The 20,915-nt window shown below is 38.9% G+C and overlaps 1 long non-coding RNA gene across 1 annotated transcript; it reads left to right on the top strand.

Moving 5' to 3' along the window:
* The first annotated feature begins 5,060 nt into the window (after window positions 1-5,060).
* LOC121378348 lies at window positions 5,061-16,200 on the top strand. Its single transcript, XR_005958712.1, has 3 exons — window positions 5,061-5,191; window positions 13,470-13,584; window positions 15,674-16,200. It is a non-coding gene; the product is annotated as an uncharacterized LOC121378348 (long non-coding RNA).
* Window positions 16,201-20,915: the final 4,715 nt, after the last annotated feature.

Here is a 20,915-nt window from a genome sequence, read left to right as displayed (position 1 = left end):
TACTAATATAGGTCAAGTCGATAACTGTTATGTTTTCCGGTATTTCATCAAGCGCCAGGCATTGGTACTGCGAGCTACTTAAAGACTCGTTCCATTCAAGCGAGTTATAGCAGTATCTGTAAGACGCGATTTGATTTTTATTACATTCATGGGGCGGGATGTAGTCCAGTGGTAAAGTCCTTGCCTGTTGTGCGGTCGGTTTAGCATCGATCACCGTTGATGAGCCCATTGCGTTATTTTCTCATCCTAGCCAGTACACTACGACTGGTATCAAATGCCGGGGTATGTAGTATCCTGTCTGCGTGATGGTGCATATAAAAGATCCCTTGCTACTAATGAAAAAACGTAAAGGATTTCCGCTCTATGACTATATGTCAGAATGACCAAACGTTTAATATCCAATAGAAAATGATAAATAAATAAATAACTGTGCTGTGGATGGGTCGTTAAACAAAACTAACTGTAAGACACGATTTGATTTTTTATTACATTTATGTTTTTCGAGATTTCACTAAGGTGTTTAGAATTAAAGGTACTTTGCCCTGAATTAAAAGTACTTTTCCATCAACATAATGTGAGGAATATCTTTATAGGATATTTACAGTTTGTGGCTTAGAATATTATTGTATACACCTCTGTGTGTGTATTCAGACGTCTCTTTGTTTATGAAAAGTGCAGAAAGGTTTTAGAGGTCTGTACTAGCGCACGCTATAGAGTGGCAGTCCTTCTACAGACGGAGTTGAAACTATATATCATAGATATCATAGACCATTTCTTGTTTGCAGGCAACGAACTCGACAATGAATTATGGCTGCGTACCAGGGACGCAGTATGGTCTGGACCCGGATGGGGGGGGGGGGGAGAATATAAAACTTGCGGACCCTTTTGTCTACATCAATAAGTCAATATGTTCTTGTAGTGTCGTTAAGAAAACAGACTTTAACTTTATTATTGTCACTTTTCTCGGAAAAAAAGGACCTTCCTTATGAGGACAAATAATTTGTGTAGTGGTACTGGTATTTGTTTTTATTTCACCACATAATTTACAACATACAAAATAGAATAAATACATTTGTTGTACAATAAATATATGAAATTGAAATGTATTGGTATGTTGTGAACAGATCTCCAATGTGAATATAATATTAGAAAACTGCAAATACATTCTATATATTTTGTAATATAAAGTAAATGAAGTAAACACGTCATACTTGGCATTCTTTGCCCTCACTTTGTCCAAATAGTGTAGTAGTATAAAGTCTTTCCCGTGGATTCTGCTATTAGTAATTTCTACTGGGTTGTTAGAATATTAGTCCCATTTGCAGAAGGAAGGCGGTTCCAATCCCTTTGGTGGAAGCCAAGTCGTTCCACTTGCTTTTCCAGAACTATAATCAACACCAAAAGAATAAGGGTTATCGTTAGTTTGCAAGTAGAATAGGTTTGCTTGATTGTAAACGCTCCTTTCTGTGAAACGATAAACAGTAATGGTATAGCCTCTATTAGAAATATACTTATCTGCCCTTGATTTGCATAGCGCTAAGCGGCCCCAATCAGCCACTAAGTTATTTTCGGCGCGTTCACGCTCCAGTCGCTTGCAATAAAGGCCCTTTGTTACTATTGCATTGAGGAGTAGTCGTCGACTTTTTTCTCTCTTTTTTTTGACGTTAATCAAATTTTGTAATACTATTATTGTTTGTCAGCATGTAAAGTTTGTTTTATTTAACGACGTCACTAGAGCACATTGATTTTTTATCTTATCATCGGCTATTGGACGTCAAACATATGGTCATTCTGACACTATTTTCAGAGGAAACCCGCTGTCGCCACATGGGCTACTCTTTTTACGACAGGCAGCAAGGGATCTTTTATTTGCGCTTCCCACAGGCAGGATAGCACAAACCATGGCCTTTGTTGAACCAGTTATGGATCACTGGTCGGTGCAAGTGGTTTACACCTACCCATTGAGCCTTGCGGAGTTGTCAGCATGTATGCAATCGTACTGTAATTCTACTCAGTCTTAATTTATGATGGTGGTTTCTTTTAAAACAAATTGAATGTTACAGTTGCTAAACTTCTTTGTCTCTTAGTATAGACACGATGACGTAAAGTGCTGACGTCGACATATTGCACTCCCACTTGAATTCAGCGGTAAACATTTTAAAATTCCGCGAAAAAATTTAACATATTCTGTGGTAGAATTTGATGAATTCTGCGGAAAAATTCTGCAACATATAAAACTGAAAAATAACACTTATAAATTAAAACTGGATGTTCAAAATGTTATATTAATGTTCAACCTGTAACTGGTTACGTTGCAACGTCCCCTGGTTGTATGCCTACAAGATTGAATCATTAAACCTTGAAACGGAAACGATATGGAAAAAAACCTCCTATTTTTACGCTTACGGATTCTTTGTTAAATGTGATTTCTTATTACTAAATACTTAAATATAGTTGTTTAATATCACGATTCTAACGGGTCATGTGTTCAGTTTGTATTTGCACTGACAAAAAAAAAAAAAACATATTCTGAACACCAAAAACAAAGACGAATACAATGTTCAGCTGGTAGATTAAATTATGATTTACAAGAAGAAGAAAGGAAGGAAATGGTTTATTTAACGACGCACTCAACACATTTATTTACGGTTATATGGCGTCGGACATATGATTAAGGACCACACAGATACTGAGGGAGAAAACCCGCTGTCGTCACTTCATGGGCTATTCTTTTCGATTAGCAGCAAGGGATCTTTTATATGCATCATCCCATAGACAGGATAGCACATACCACGGCCTTTAATGTACCAGTCGTGGTGCACTGGCTGGAGCGAGAAATAGCCCAATGGGCCCACTGACGGCGATCGAAAGCAAAACGATTGCGCATCAAGCGAACGCTTTACCACTGGACTACGTCTCGCCCCAGATTTAGAATAATAATACAGGTTCATATTCCGTTTATCATTTCACGGGATGGAGCGTTTGTAAACAAGCAGACCTACATTCCTGCCACCTTGTGCTGAATTTCAGACAGTGTAACAAATGTCAGTCCATTGAAGACTGTGAGCTTTGACTCGCTGCCATCTTGTTAGCACTCTCATTGCCAGACTAATAGAACTCCCACAGTAATTCCGCAATTCCCGCGGCCTCACAACTGACCTAAATAACACAATCACTACCACGTAATGGTCAATGAACCTACATATTCGTTCCACATAAATGTTCCTGCTTCGGCGATATGATGAGATAATTTCTTTGAAGACCTTCGATCCGGCAACTACCATCTGTCAAAAGGAGGAACAGGAGCGTTGTCATGGTAATTGCGAATGCAGACCCTAATATTGATATGTGCTGGTATTCTATGCCGGGATGAATGGAGAGTAATGGCTGGGGAAAGTTCAAAGTGGACTCCACTCTACAGATGACCTGTTCAAGTGTCGTTGCGAGGACACAAAATGGAGGATAGGAAGGTGGGCGTGGAGAATGTGTAGGCTGGGTAACATAATAATCTCTAATGAAAAATGTGTTCTGCAGTATGTCAGTTGTACAGCATAAATGCTTTTGCAGTGATCCAAATACCAGCTATGTCGACCTCTATAGTAACTGCTGTTTGGTAACTCGAAAGTGGTGAAGTGTTAAACAATGAAGGGTGTAACCTTTTCAACCTTTACAAATTGTGACAAAACGTTTGCTTTGTTTAACGACATCACTAGAGCACATTAATTTATTAATCATAACTGCTGGATGTCAAACATTTGATAATTCTGACATATAGTCTTAAAGAGGAAACCCGCTATATTTTTCCATTAGTAGCAAGGGATATTTTATAGATTCACCATCCCACAGACAGGATAGCACATACCACGGCCTTTAATATACCAGTCGTGATGCACAAGTTGTGACAAGGAAAATACTCAGCAACTTCTAAACAACATATATTTGATGTCTAGCATATTATGTTTTCTTTGAATAAGAGAGGAAACCCGATGCAGCGACATAGGCTCCTCTTACTGAAAAGCAGGAAGATTTTTTAATATGTACCTCTTCATAGACAGGGCAGTACAAGGGATGGCTTCTGCTGTACCGGTCGTGGAGCGCTGGCTGGGATGAGATAAAACCAGTGGCGTGTTCAGGAGGTCGAGCGCTCGCGAACAATCTAACTGGTACCATCGTCTACTATCACTTCACATTCATCTTATGGTGAGCATAAAAAAACAGTCTAGCGAGTGACCGCGATCGCTTGCCCTCCTGAACATGGGCGTCTTGTGTTGTAGGATCGAATCACCTCAGTGGACCCATTTACTCACTGCTCTCCCCCCCCCCCCTCATCCCGTTCCAGTCAGTGCCCCATGTCCGGTGTATCAAAGGTCGTGGTATGTGCTATTCTGTCTATGGGATGGTGCATATGTAAAAAGATCCCTTGCTGCTAATGGAAACATGTAGCGGGTTATCTCTAAGACTACTTGTCAGAAATTACCAAATGTTTGACATGCAACAGCCGATGACTAATAAATCAATGTTCTCTAGTGGTGTCGTTAAACAAAACACAACTTTTAACTTTTCTTTAACGTGGTACCAGATCCACCTAAGACAACCGATTCTATGATCCATCGAATCTCAGGCAAGCGCTGAACCACTAAGTTACATCCACCCACAGCTACCCACCCACCTATAGCTACCCACCCACCCACACCATGAATGACTGCACCAATCAGAAATATACCACTGAATACAATGTCACTTAGTTGTCGTCCATATTTGTTTTTCTTTCAAAATGTCGGATTTTTTTTTACTCCCGAGTACTACCGGAAATTATCGTACAAGATTAATCATTCCATAAAAAAATACTACATATTCTTCCGTCCTCAACATAAGTGCATCACCTTGCTGTTTTAACGAACAATCAAGAAAAAAATGAAAGGAAAACAAGTGACACTTTATTTTACCGGAGAGCTGTCAGGAATACGCTCCAAGGGTTGGGTAGTTCGTAGCGTTTAGCTTTTTTATCGCTCTGTAGTCGAGCACAATATTATACACTAATAATTCGAGATGTGTTCATTTAATTCGTTCCCTTGAGCACGTGACGTAGAGAGCAATCCATGTCATTTTCATAGCACGATGATTGGTTTCGCTGAAATTGATGACTTCTTCATTTTACTTTTGGAAATGATTTTGGAAACTATGAAGACAGGTACTTTGTTGTATTTTTTTTCAAAATTTCAATCATAATTATAACCAATACGGTCTAATTGCGATCTTGTGAGACCACTTCATCGGTTCACAGGCCAGTGGACTAATTAGCAGTCACGCAGAGTTCAAACATTTGGCAGTGCACGTGTAATAGGTTTTATTACAGCATCACATTTGAGTGTTTTTATTGAGTATTGTTTTATACTGGCGTTTTATAATAGACACGTATAGTTAACGACACGATAAATGGTGCATACGTTTATAGATTTTTCTTTTCAAAATAGCACAAAAAGACTAAACGGTTTGAATTAATATAATTTGGTATACATGTATTATGTATCAAGTGCGTAATATTTGAAAGGTGGTTTATTGTGGGGTGTTTGTTGTTTTTTGTATGTGTTTTTTTAAATGCATGGTTATTAAATTTAACTTTTTATGCAAACGCTTGTGTTATGCTAATATCAAACCATCAACAGTCACGACGGAGTTCGCCAACTCGACAGTTGTGTTGTAATTTCACCTACTTACTTACGACGGGGCTGCTCAGTTTAACAAACTAATTGGCCGTAGGAGGTGTATACGACGAGAATCGAGTTGTAAGAGTGCTCAGACTAGTAACTGAACAGTCGTAGAAGTCGTGAGATCGGTAGTCGGAGTCTTGCTTTGCAAAACGATTTTATTAAACCTCTTCTTCTTCTACTACTTTTTTTTCTTTTTTTTGTGTGTGTGTGGATACAAAGCATTTAGGCGATAACAAAAACCATCTGTTTGCGACACAACTGATGAAAGAGGCGATGTAGCTCAGTTGATAGAGCGCTCGTCTGAGTTGCGTGGGTCGTAGAATAGAACCTCCTTGTCGGATCCATTGCGTTTTTTCTTGTTCCAACACGTGTCCCACGACTGATAATTAACGGATATGGCATGTGCTGTCCTATCTATTGGAAATGCATATAAAAGACGCCTTACTACTAATGGAAACATGTAGCGGGTTTCCTTCGAAGACTACGTGTCACAATTACAAAGTTTTCCACATCCAACAGTCGATGATTAATTAGCCAATGTGCTCTTGTGGTGTCATTAAACAAAACAAACTTTAATTTCAATCGACGAGAATTGGCGGGGGGGGGGGGGGTTACAGAAATCGTGTTTTACAACCTGTCGTGTTTGTAGAGACAAGAACTGGGATGTGGAGATGAATGGCAAACGTTGCTAGCAAATTGGGGATGTTGTCAGAATGGGAAGAAAATATGGACTTCGAAGGCCAAGAAATAAAGAAAGGGGAGAGATGTATGTGAGAGTGTGTGAGTGGGTATATATGTTTGTACGTACGTGGGTATGTACGTATTTAAGAATGAATGTATTTACATGCATGCATGTATATGTATGTATTTTTGTAGGTATGTACATATATATGTATGTATTCATGCATGCATGTATGCATTTCTGTATGTATTTATAGATGTATTAATATCTATATATTGTATGTATATATGTATCTACGTGTGCGTGCGTATGTAGGTGCGTATGCATGTGCGTTTTGCGTTCATTCTTTTTAATTTGTTACCTTTAAATTGGCTGTTCATAAAGGTCACGATTTGCAGGTGTCACGTGTGCCCCGTGTAGGCAGTTTTGACATGCTTCTTAACACTAATTAAATTACTTGTTGTCACCATACACGACTTGTTTTGGTCTTCTTTTCTTTTCTTCTTTTTTTTTTACATCTGAGAGCTGCACACGTGTTAGAACTGCGATAGATCATACACACTCTTATTTACGACAGCTGTTAAATATTTCGGGCAGCCTTCGTAATTTATTAATCTCATAAATCTTCGAGAATGATTTATGCAAAGGCAGCGTGTGACATTGTTTCACCCATATTTAACCCAAAACACTTGGCACATCAAAAGTCATGTTACCGCACACGGTACTTTGGCAGGTCGGGCGACCCCGGCCAAATATATTCCTGCTAACGTACCACGCGTGGTAGTTGGTTTAATCTTTCATTATTTATTAATAATTTGTAAAATTAGTTTACGTCAGATAGCCGTGAGTAAGACAGATTGCATAGTATCTGCTATAAACCAACGGGTAACAAGAGTTCCATGCTATAAAGTAACGGGTAACAAGCGGTTCCTGACCTTGCTATAAACCATCTGGTACAGTTAATGTTGTTCCTCTGCATTATAGAAAAACAATACGTAACGAACGTTACTCAAAGATTATTTTGACGGACTTTCGACTCTGCCTTGTGCAGAAATGCGATTTTGTTTTCGGAATACGGTTTTGTCATTCAGATTTGTTTAGAAAGTATTAATTTCAATATATTAGTGTTTTGGTTTCATGACCCCCTTCCCAAATAATATTTACAAATATATTTTTTACTAATATTTGTTTTTAGCAACGTGGAACAGTATCAATGTAATGAACGAATGTGCAACGACACTCTAGAAAAAATATATATGATATCAGCTCAACATCAACATACAAAATTCATCTCTACACTTAATTATATATTTTTAAAGCAAACATGATATTGTAATGAAGCATTTTGCAAGGATAAACATTTGCTCCCTTGTTATTTATAGAATGCGAACACAATGTCTACTCGTGACTAAACATAACAAAGTAATTTAAGCAGCTGTGAAGGATGTTATATCTTGAAAGACTTTAAGACCTAATAAAGTATATCAATATAAACTCAATATGTTTAAAAAAATAATTAAAATAAAGATACATTATAGGTAGCTGCTTCACAAAAGGAGAAAATATTAATCTATAGCCCAAACAAATTCAAACCGAGAACACCGAATTATTGACATAATGTGTCACATACTATATATTTTGAACACGATAAACATAGATTTGAAAACATCATCACAAATACTCATATGTATAGAAATAATTTTAAAATTATAAAAAGAGTTCTTGAAAAACGTGTGCTGTATTCGCCACTCTCTTAACAGTGCAAACGTAACGAGCCTGGCGAAACGTGCTATAAACCAAGACGTAACGGACGTTACTTAATATGTTGGAAAAACAGCACGTAACAAGTGTTCTGAATACATGTACATTCATATACTTATCATGTATATGTGACTGATGCGCTGAGGTAAGAGTTTCATTAATAGGTCAATAGGTCAAGACAAGACAACGAGGGCCATTACAAATTCCAGTAAACCGGAAGCAGAGGTGGTGTCTAGTCACTTCAAGTGATGGGTGTATCCTATAGTACTAAAATATCCAGTGTTCTGTCACGTGTAACGATTTGCTATCACTAGGATTGTGGTGTAGATGGTTTATTTATTCTGAAGAAGAAATCCACCATGCCAAAAAGGCAAAGTTGAGACATACAAATATATTTATTTGCACTAGTATTTATTTAGCATTTTATTTTATTTCATTCATATTGTCACATTTATTTATTTTTATACTATTTATATTTAACTGCATGTAAGCTGTGCGACATACGGGTAAGTTTAACTAGTGTGGTGGCTTTACACGACCGCCGTGTAGATAGCCATCCCTCGTTAGCCGAGGCTATACACACGGCCGCTGGGTAATTAGCCACTTATAATTGTGACAAAGATGGCAGCGTCCATTGAAATTGTATTTATGGTATTCATAATATGTCTGTAATATGATGCATATAAAATAGCCTAGCTACTAATTGGAAAATGTAGCGGGTTTCCCTTCTAAGACTACATGTCAAAGTTACTAAAATGTTTGACATTCAATAGTCGATGATTAATAAATCAATGCGTTCTAGTAATGTCGTTAAACAAAACAAACCTTTTACTTTTCCTCACCAGCTTAGCCTATTTAGCATTCACTTCTTTAATTATTTAGTAGTCATTGGCAACTGCCTACTGTGTTCTTTTGTCTTGTCCTGCTTATACGCAACTAAGGTTCAAGCACGTTGTCTTGGGCACAGCCTTCAATTATTAGGCTGCATGTCCAGGACAGATAATGGATAGTTAGTTTTGAGAGATTAACGAGAGAGAAGAAATCGTAGTGACGTTACACTAGAGATGTAACGATAGGTTGCGATACAAGACATAATATCCCGATATGTGCGTCTTGATACGATATGTATCGCTATACGGAATGACCCTAGTTATTAGGCAGTGAAACCGGCCTCGGTGGTGCAGTGGTTAAGCCATCGGACTACAGGCTGGTAGGTACAGGGTTCGCAGCCCGGTACCGGCTCAAACCCAGAGCGAGTTCGTAAGGGCTTAATGGATAAGTGTAAGGCTACTACACCCTCTTCTCTCTCACTAACCACAAACAATTAACAACTAACCCACTGTCCTGGACAGACTGCCCAGTTAGTTGAGGTGTGTGTCCAGGACAGCGTGCTTGAACCTTAATTGGATATAAGCACGAAAATAAGATGAAATGAATGAATAAAGGCAGTGAAAATATTTTCCTAAATTGCACCTTTTTTTGTAATTAAGTTAAATATCAATAACAATGTCTGACTTAAAGGGACAGCCCTGAGTTTACAAGCATTGTAAAATGTTTCCGACCAATAGAGCCTTTTCGAAGATGTAACATACAAATTAAATACATTTTCTTATTTAGAATATCAATGTCTGTATTTCAGTAGCCCAAACCGGATTTTACCTCACAATAATTTCGTACGTACGAAAAAATATATATCACGAATTAAAGTAAAAACTGAGTGCTACAAACATTAATATACGATAGCAAACACATTCGATATACAGACACTGGTATTCTAAACAAGAAAATGTATTTAGTATGAAATAGTAATCGCAAACATCTTACAATGGCTGCAAACTCAGGACAGTCCCTTTAAGTTATCGATTTTAACAAACCCAGTCTTTCTGGTCATCCTGATGTTTGTCATGGCTCAAATTCATTTTGTGCAACACAGAAAAGGTACGAACTTCGATATTTAAGTAATAATCGTTATGCAGATACAATCGATGTATCGTATCATGGACCACGTATCGCGATACGATACTGTATCACAGTATCGTTACATCTCGACTTTACACCTTTCCATTCAGTCATTAAAATTATCTCTTGATGAGAGCCGGTTCCGGGGTGCGACCCTAGTACCTATGAGACCCATGACTTATACACTACACCAACAACGCGCTTTGGGGATCTTTTCGTGAACGAATTCCAAGAATGTTCTAGCACTGGTGGCTCTGTCTCTGACGCCATATAAGTGAGAAAACAAAGCTTTTAATCACCGCTCGCTGTTGGCAATCTCACTAAATGTCTATAACTACTTCCACTCTGCTAAAACACATTCGATAATTTTACATCTCCAGTTACGACCGACGACTGTCACCCCGCGATCATCAACAGCGTCAGCTGTGCGGTCTTCGACAGCCAAAACGCACGCCGGAAAGAGTCGGCGACGGACCAACTGTGACGCCAATTGCCATTCCAAATTAGCAGTAATCTCATCATATGCACCCCAGTGTCGCTCGGGATAATAACCCTTGTTGCGGCTAACTCATTTCACACTCCCGACCATTTTACTCCGATACCTGTGATCCGACATTCTAGCCGTGGCGACATTTTAAATTAGCCAGCCGTAACCTTTTTTATTTTGTTGTTTTAATTTTTTCACCAATTTTAAGCTTTGTCGTATGTTTTGTATTGCGTTACAACGGTTCCCCGTAACAGCTTGCAGCTGTCATTCTCTATTAGTCCAGAGTCTGAACCGTTATCGCTGAAGTATTGGTAAAGCCGTCGAACCTACGGCTGATAGGTACTGGGTTCGCATCCGGGTACAGGCACACAAGGAAATGTTGTACACTGTTAGCCAAATTGCTATTTTCTATCTTGCAGCCAAGCAAAATCCCTATGCTCTCCTAATGTTACGTTCCTACGAGGCATAACGAATTTCAAAGTCGTACCTGCCTAATTTGTTAACCATATGAGTAAAAATTATTTACATACAACAACAATTGCACATGCATTTCATCTTCATCACAATTAACCATCCACATAGAATATTTCTGCGTGTTTTCAATACAAAGTGGGATATGTTTTCGTTATTTTTAGTAATTTTGTCAAGACCATCGATGCTACAAATACAGACACATTGGTGTAGCCAGGATTTTATATTGGGGAGTCACTCACATTGGGCAATCACTCTGCATGTGAGTCGTGTTATGGGGAGACAGGAAAATATATAAAGTGGTGGTGTACGGACATCAATGGTTGTTTTCTTCATTCACTTTTAGACATAGTGTTCGATGTTACAACAGTGAAAATTATATTGCGTTCAGTATACTGTATAGTTGAACATATCGGAAGTCGAAGGAAACGTATTCGTATTTAAACCTCTCTGAAAGCACATCTTTGTGAGGTTAAAGTTAAAGTTTGTTTTGTTTATCGACACCACTAGAGCACATTGATTTATTAATCATCGCTATTTTGCATTGGATGTCAAACCTTTGGTAATTTTTACATATAATCTTAGAGAGGAAACCCGTTATATTTTTCCATTAATAGCAAGGGATCTTTTATATGCACTATCCCACAGACAGGATAGCACATACCACGGTGCACTGGCTAGATAATTTTTAAGTGAATCCATGTTATGTAATTAAATCTGTAACACTATCTAGAATATTCAAGATACGGTGTCCTTGTCTTTATAAGTGCACTGCTTGGGTATGGTAATCATATAAACAACATACTTTAAAGGCACTCAGTCACAGATGGTTGACTAATTAACGACCTAACAAAGTATTATCTGAAAAAAATATACATTTGTTACCATCTACACAACTATCATAACCCACTTATTATTGATATTTTGAAGAAAAAAAAGTAATTGAATTATGTCGACGGTCCATAATTCAGGAAACAATAACGGCCCTCTAAATCTGTGACTGAATTCCTTTAAAAATATATATGTTAACGTAGTCACAAATGGCAACTGATTCGGTGTAAGGTAGCCTACAGGCGCGTGTTGAAAGATCACTGCTCACATTTTTATTGTGGAAATCACTCTCTGCTGCCCATTTCTTTGACGTCAGTTTTTGATTGAGTTTCCTTAAAATATTTTACTTCACAGGAAGAGACCGCTACGAGACCGCCAGAACGCACGTGGTAGTGGAGCGAAACGTCACGCGATGTTCATGTCGATTTCATCACGAAAGCAACGCCGTAGCAGTTCTGCGCATCTTAATTAACCTGTCATGTCGCTGCAAACTGCAACATACATGACGTCCCATTTGTTCGACAAGCCATTAAATATTTGTGAAAATCTATACGGAGAAAGAGGATGTCGCATTGTATTTTTCATGATGTTCGGTACATGCACAATTTTTATCTGTTTCCTTGCAGATGGCTGGTTGCTGTAAAATATGTCCGACAAAACGGTTATTGTTGGGGGGGGGGGGGGCGGGTTCAAATTGTATACTTGAAGAGGGCATAATTTAATGGATGTTTTGACAAGGTTTTAACTGCTGCCATGAATCGCTGTTAGAATGTTGTTTATAGGACGACAACAAGAACACACGCACGTTGTTTTAATCAATTAGATTGCAAATATATATTTGTGATTCATGGTCCAAAGTATGAGAGAGAAAAAACACTTTACCTACTTAGATCTCTAATTTATAGTTCGCTCCATTTAGGGCAGCATGTGGCCCGTGCTTGTAAAAATTAGAGTCTGGACTCACTATTTAATGACGTCACACGCATACATTTTGTATGGCGTTGTCATGACATTACTGTCTCAGACTTTATTGGAGACCTGAGTCTAGACTTTAGAAGTTTTATAAGCATGAGCCCAGGCCATGACCTTAGACTGTAATAGAGTCTGATATTTTAACGTCATGGCAACGCCATACAAATTGTATGTGTGTGACGTGATTAAGGATCGAGTCTGGACTCCAAACGTTTTATAAGCAAGGGCCATGGTTGCATGAAACTAGATTGCGTGTATTCCCGTCCCGGGATTGGCCACTGGCGAAGTCAGAGGTTAAATACGGGATAGGCGTGCCTGGGCACATTAAAAGAGTTCCCTTCCCTAAACTGCATGTACATATCTATGATTCGTGGTTCAAGGTATGAAAGAAAACATCCACTTTAGCTACATAGTTCTCTAATTTATAGTTCACTCATGGTTTTTGTCAAAACGTCATATTATGGACTCCAACGCCATATAACCATAAATAAAAATGTTTTTAGTGCATAAGTAAATAAATAACAAAAATCCTTTACTTCCTTCCTGTTTTGTGCAGAGATACGATATTACAAATGTTTATTGCTTTGTTCTTCAGATTTGAACCTTGGCCCGACTTGGAAACATTACAATGGGTGTACCGATGGGAAATGATATCATGACTGCTCGCATCTCAGGCGGAACTTCTATCAAGCGGTGTCCCATTTGTTCTGGTATAATAATAACAAAATCAACATTAATAAGGCTTTCAGATGTTTTTCATGTGAGATTAATTATTAATTTGCTTATTTTCTAGTCCTTCATAAGTTATTTAGATTTGCCATAGCCTGATATATATTTGAAAAATAACTATGCTTTCTAATGTCAGATTGACCTCTTGAGGGTTTTTCTAATTATTTTTTTAATTATTATTATTTATTTTATTTTTTTGGAAGGGGGGGGGGGGGGTCATGTAATTTCTGTATGTGCATAATTTCTGTAGCAAGTGCATGAGTGTTACAATTTATACTGATGTTTTGTAGGCAAATGACTGCGTGTACACTTTTCGTACGAACGTGTACATCCTTTGATTTTTTTAAGGAAACACACAACTCTGTGACATAATAAGTTCTTCGTCTGAAGTTCGATGAGTCGTAGAATAGATTGTTTCTGAAGTTTTGCGGTGGGGTTTTTTTTATCCCCGCTAATACTTCACAACTAGCTATATGTACTATTCTGTTTGTGGAAAAGTGCGCGTAAAAGACACTGAATAAAACTTGTTACTTAATTAGGATGCGTGTTATACTTTGGGGCATTAAGTAACATCTAAGTTATTGGACACAAATAGATAAAATTCTCTATGTAACATTATTTGTAGTGTTATCAAAGACAAATTATTTTCTCAGTTGCGTTTTCCTTCACACACTCATTTGTATCCCAGGTACAAATTGATGTAAATAAAACTAAACTGGTTTTGTTGTTGTTGGTGGTGGTTTCTTGTTTGGTGGTTTTGGTGAGGTGGGAGTTTTGTGTTTCTTTGTTTTGTTTTGTTGTTGGGGTTTTGTGTGTGTGTGTGTGTGTGTGGTGTGTGTGTGGTGTGTGTGGTGTGTGTGTGTGTGGTGTGTGTGTGTGTGTGGTGTGTGTGTGTGTGTGTGTGTGTGGTGTGTGTGTGTGGTGTGTGTGGTGTGTGTGGTGTGTGTGTGTGTGTGTTGGTTTTTGTTGTTGTTGGGGGGGTTGGGGGAGTGTTTTGTTGTTGTTGGGGGGTTGGGGGAGTGTTTTGTTGTTGTTGGGGGGTTGGGGGAGTGTTTTGTTGTTGTTGGGGGGTTGGGGGAGTGTTTTGTTGTTGTTGGGGGTTGGGGGAGTGTTTTGTTGTTGTTGGGGGTTGGGGGAGTGTTTTGTTGTTGTTGGGGGGTTGGGGGGAGTGTTTTGTTGTTGTTGGGGGGAGTGTTTTGTTGTTGTTGGGGGGTTGGGGGAGTGTTTTGTTGTTGTTGGGGGTTGGGGGAGTGTTTTGTTGTTGTTGGGGGTTTGGGGGAGTGTTTTGTTGTTGTTGGGGGATTGGGGGAGTGTTTTGTTGTTGTTGGGGGGGGTTGGGGGAGTGTTTTTTTGTTGTTGGGGGTTGGGGGAGTGTTTTGTTTTTCGGGGGGTTGGGGGAGTGTTTTTGTGTTGTTGGGGGGGTTGGGGGAGTGTTTTGTTGTTGGGGGGTTGGGGGAGTGTTTTGTTGTTGTTGGGGGTGGGGGAGTGTTTTGTTGTTGGGGGAGTGTTATGTTGGTGTTGGGGGGGTTGGGGGGAGTGTTTTGTTGTCGTTTTTGCTTCTTCTTTTCCTTTCTCTTTTTTGTTTTTCTTTCTTTCTTTCCTTTTTTTTTTTGTTGTTGTTGTTGTTGTTGTTGTTGTTTGAGGGTTTTTTGTTATTTTTTATGGGGGTGTTGGTGTTTGTTGTTTTATTTTATTTTTAAAAATGTTATGCGTAATGGTGCCATCTGTGAAGGGACACTGTTGCTTGTGTAAACGTATAATTATGTCATAAATATTAATTTTTGTCACCGATTTAATTTCATATCGGATCATATGACCTTATTCCTTGTATAGTCCATTAATTAATGCTCTCGCAAATCCGGCTCTCATTGTTTACTCTGTCAAGGGCCAAGTCCACGAATAAGTGAAAAAAAAGATAAACCAAATATTGATAATATCAACTGTCGAATTGAAAAAAAATGGGCGGTAACTCCTCATTAAAATGTTTCTAACATGTTGAGCTGGGAGAGAGAGAAAAAATCTACTTCAAACAAGGGAATCGTTTTCATCAATTTAAAATGATCTTTTCAGCCATTATACTTGATCGACTTGCTCTGGCGCCAGATCAGAACACAAGGGACCGTACACCCCCTTTGACAAGGCCGACTACACTACGCTGGGTACGCAAATACCCGACGTCCGTGTTTGGCGATACGCCGGTCAGGACAAGCATGGCCGGTTCGACTTAATGAAAGACTGACGTGTGATACGGGGCTAGTGTTCGGGTGTGGGACTCGACGCGCGATTGATAGGCAGTCACAGGACCGTGGCAGGGTCTTTCAGCTGCCGAAGCCAACCAGCTATCCGCTTACCATTAGCGTCTTGCCCGATTCATCCGTAATTATCGTGGTTACTGACTCGGTTCATCGACTTCGTGAACTTCGCATACACGTGTAAAAGCCTCTTTCACAAATTATTATTTTCTCTTTGGTGAGAGCTAAATTAAAAAAATATTAACGACTCGGCGAACTTTTTTTGTTATTTTTATTTTTTGTAGAAAGGGAAAAATATAAAAAGGAAACTCTTTGTTATAAAATGTTCATGAATTCAGATTTGACAATTGAAAGCTGTTCCGATGAAGGGTTGTTACTGGTGTGGAAAGATATGCTCAGCTTTTCGCGAACACCTGGTATCATTACTGTGTTTGACGGTGATTCATGAGTGCATGCTGTAACAGTAGTCAAAGTGTCCTTTTCAGCCAGTTTTTGGAGTGGCAGTACTTCTATGGATGAACAGGGAAAGATGTATCTATAATCGTCTTGGAAATTGGCTTTCCTCTTTTGTGTAGAGATTTCAAAATTAGCATACATTTTTTGATCCAGTAGCCGATGGTTCTGGCCCTGGCAAGTGCTCTGCCATTGAGCAAACTTCCTGGGAGTCTGATGCAGGCAAACTTCCTGTGAATCTGATGCAGGTATCTGCATAATAATGCAAAATAAATGTATTAAATTATCATTTTGATAATAAAAAGAAGACTGTGTGACAAGCACATTGCAAAAGACTTGCAAAAGATGAGATGGCGGGATCTATCCAAGTTGGTAGAGCGCTCATCTGAGGTGCTTACGACGTAGGATCTAACCACGTCAGTGGACCTAGTCTCTGATTAGGATTTTGCTATCCCAACCACATACCTGTCTATGGGAAAGTGCATATAAAAGTGCTGTCAATGGAAAAACAAAATAGCGTGTTTCTTTTGAAGACTATATATGTCAAAAATTAACAAATGTTTCACATCCTATAGCCGGTGATTAATAAATCTATGTGCTCTAGTGGTGTTGTTAAATAAAACAAACGTTTAACCTTTTCTGCAAAGTTTATTACACGATATTTACTATGGAGACGCCATCTGGACCTGCTCTGTTTTAAAACCGTCCAACATAGTCGTCCTGATCATGAACGTCAAACAGACGTGTTATATAAATCTCACAAGTACACAAAAATACAGCCCACCTAATAAAATAATGTTTACGAGGCACTATAAAAAGTTTTAGAAATCGTCGTTTTAACCGTCTCCTGTCCGGTCATTAAAACAACTGTAGACACACAAAAAACATTTGGATATAGGTTGACAAGAAAATTAGACAGGTCTTTTTTTCTGTTCTGTTCATAGTTTGACGATATATTTTTCGTGCTGGGGTGTCGTTAAACATTCATTTATTCATTCATTCTATTCTGTTCTGTTTTGGGGTTGGGGTTTCAGACAGATATTTGGAATCTTTCAGTGGCGGTTCTAGTAGACACACATGGTGCTACAGTTACACGGGGTATCTAATGGGAGCATGGAGAGGTTCTGTCTTCTTCGTCGGCTTCTTCATCTTTTCTTCTTCATCATCATGATCTTCTTCTTCTTTATCATCAGTTTCTTCTTTATCGCCTTCTTCTTCATCGTCATCTTCTTTATCAACTTTTCCTTCGTCATCTTCTTTTTATCACCATCTTCTTTTTCTTCGTTTTCTTCATCATCATCTTCTTCATCGTCATCATCTTCTTCTATAGTATCATCTTCTTCATCGTCATCATCATCATCATCAACATATTCGTCGTCTTCTTCTTCTTCGTTCAATCCTTTTTTTATGGATGTCATATCAATAACCCGAATCCGGGTCATCAACAGGTCCCCAAAGTTTGATATTGAGGGGCATGTCTTCCGTCCAAACCTTCTGTCGAATTTCATCTTGCATTAGTAGTGAAAAATTATTAGGTGTAGTCGCATCATCTCATTCATATTTTACTTGTATTTTGCATTAATAAAATATGTTAAATGATGGGAAGATGAGATTGGGACTTTTTAAATTACTTTTTTTAATGTTATATGACTTGAATTTTTCAAATGGTTGTACGAAAAAAAAGTAATTCATCCTTTTTATCTCTTTTCGCACAGATTACCGAGTACATTTCCGAATAGATCCAACACCTCCCCTCTCTGACCCCCACCACCTGATGAATTACCTATCAGGAACCATCTGAATAAATTACTCTCAATGAAAATAAACTATCACCATCGTGTACATTGTGCCCACGCATCTCGCTCCCACCCGCTATCTCGAATCCATCCTTGGAAAATGACAGCTATCGTTTTACGTATCCTTTTGAACTCGAGATAAAAATCTGGAATGGGATCTAAAATTACCCCGTACGTTACGGAGGAAAAGAATTGGACTGGGTGGTTTTTTTATTCTCAGCCATATTTCGATAAACGGAGCGTTCAGCGGAGTTTTACAAGCTCTCTCGCCGGTTGTTTAGCGGGAGTATTAAGAAAGCCACGCCGCTCCAGGGCTTGGATCCAAAGGCTTAAGTAAGGTGGCAAGTTGGCATAACCAGATCCCATAAAAAAAAGCGAGGTAAAACGCGGACCGGGCCGTGTCGAGCTGCAGGTAATAACTGACGGTGGAAACAGAGGGAGACGATGGAGACAGTCGTCTCGTCTTGAACTGATCACCTTACACTTCCGACTGCTCAAAAACACATAAACAACGTCGAGTGATGGGGCCGGTTAACGCATCTCATAGACGGAGCAGCAAAACAAAACCCAGTTGAAACAGGTGGCTGGACAGTAATAAAATGTTAACCGCGGACAGTTGTGAAAGGTGTCTTTGTCTCTTTCTTGTCTTCTGTTTCTCCTCCTCCTCGTCCTCTTCCTTCTTCTTCTCTTTCTTCTTATTTTCCTCCTCCTCCTTCTTCTCTTTCTTCTTCTTCTCCTCCTCCTTCTTTCTTCTCCTTCTCCTCCTCATTCCCCTCCTCCTTCTTCTCCTCCTCCTCCTCCTTCTTTTGTCTTTTTCTTCTTCTCCTACTCCTCCTCCATTCCTCCTTCTTCTTCTTTCTTCTTCTCTTCCTCCTTCCTCCTGTTCCTCTTCCTTCTTCTTCATATATTTTCTTTTTTTCTCCTCCTTTTTCTCGTTTTCTTGTCCTTTTTCTTAATTGTTTTCTTTCTTTTTTTCCCCTTATTGTTTGTATTCTTCTTTCTCAGTGTTCTGCTTCATCTTCATCTGTTGTAAAGCTTACAAGTGAATAGTTAATTCATGGGATCATTGTTATTTTTATAAATGGGTCACGTATGTATTATTATCTACGGTAAATTGTCAGTATTGACATCTATTTAATACATTTGTTTAAACAGATCTAAAACCTGGCACTCTAGCTCAAAGCTCAAATTAAACAAGGAAAACGTTTTGCAGTACCGGTATGACTTCATTTTTGTAATGTTATATTTGTTACATCTAAACTCATAGTTACTAAAAAAAAAAAAAAAATTGTGTTTCATTTGTTATAACACAAAACTTTATTTCGATTCAAATTGACAGTTTAAAAAAACATGCAATTGAATATAGAAACGTGACGCATCAGTCGGGTGACGTAACAAGTAATAATCTGATAATGATTTTGCTTTAAACGGTCACTATAATCAATCAATGCAAACAGTAGTTGCACAATAAATAACCGAAACCAGTAAGCTTTTTAAGCTTCGGCAACTCTTCTTTTTTTCTTTTCTTTTTTGCAGCTTAAAAGTGTTAATGTCCTGAAAGTCCAAACACGCCTAGCATGGCCACAACCTTTCACTTCCCTAAACATTCTGCCCTAGACTGAGACACCTTTGTCTGTTTATACTCACTTTTGTGCATTATATCCAATTAATATTCAAGCACGCTGTCCTGGGAACACAGCTCGGCTATCTGAGCTGTCTATCCAGGACAATGGGTTAGTGGTTAGTCGTTAATGAGAGAGAAGTCGGTGTAGTGGCCTTACAAATATCCATTAAATAGTTAAACTCAGTCGATGTGGCTAGGAGTCAGTATCGGGGTGCGAACCCAGAACCTTAAGGTCCGATGGCTTAACGTCTACACCACCGAGGCCGAGACACCTTTTGAAAGCAACATGCATCTCTCAAGAGCCAACAAATCCCTCAGCAAATCCCTCAGCAAATCCCTCAACAAACGCCTCTATAACGTAACATGTGGGTGATAATGCATCACATATGAATGGCATCGTTATATTAACACCGAGGTGAATACCACATTCTTTGTTGTCCGTTCAGACTTATTAAATACGAGCTTTACGAAGACGGATCCGGGATTAAGCTATCGGCAATTAATCCACGATAAACAATGAGGACGACCTTCTGTGTCTACTGTATTAGTGGATGTACACGATATAGTAGTGGCGAAGTAGTTGCTTGGGATGATAATCTATGATAATCTGTTATCTTTGTGATATGTAACGTCTGCGTGTTTGAGTCGGAGAAAGACACACACATAATGAAATAGAGAGAGAGAGAGAGAGAGAGAGAGAGAGGAGAGAGAGAGAGAGAGAGAGAGAGAGAGAGAGAGAGAGAGAGAGAGACAGACAGACAGAGAGAGAGAGAGATACAGACAGACAGACAGACAGACAGAGACAGACAGAGAGAAAGACAGATAGAGAGAAAGACAGACAGAGAGATAGAGTGGGGAGGGAGGGAAGAGTGTGAGCCCACAAATCATTTGAGCAATATTGCTGTAAAATACTTGCAAATTCTTGCTTGAAATAGTATTCCGTACTCTCATCCGTGTGCGCATTGAGACGTTCATTGTTTCTGAAAACTATAAAAAGGTGGGGGGTTAGTGTTTTAATGGCAGTCTTCCTACAAACGGAAATGATCAGCTCTCGTGGTCATGATCAGCTCTCCTCTGTAGACAAAGCACATGGCAGTGAGTCATGGCTGAAAACCGTCACGACTCTAACATCTTTTGGAATCAGTTTTGGGCAGAGGTATCGTACTGAATATGTTAATTGCATATTC

The sequence above is a fragment of the Gigantopelta aegis genome, chromosome 8 (genome assembly GCF_016097555.1).
Source record: "Gigantopelta aegis isolate Gae_Host chromosome 8, Gae_host_genome, whole genome shotgun sequence".
Taxonomy (NCBI): domain Eukaryota; kingdom Metazoa; phylum Mollusca; class Gastropoda; order Neomphalida; family Peltospiridae; genus Gigantopelta; species Gigantopelta aegis.
This window is presented reverse-complemented; position numbering and strand designations above follow the sequence as displayed.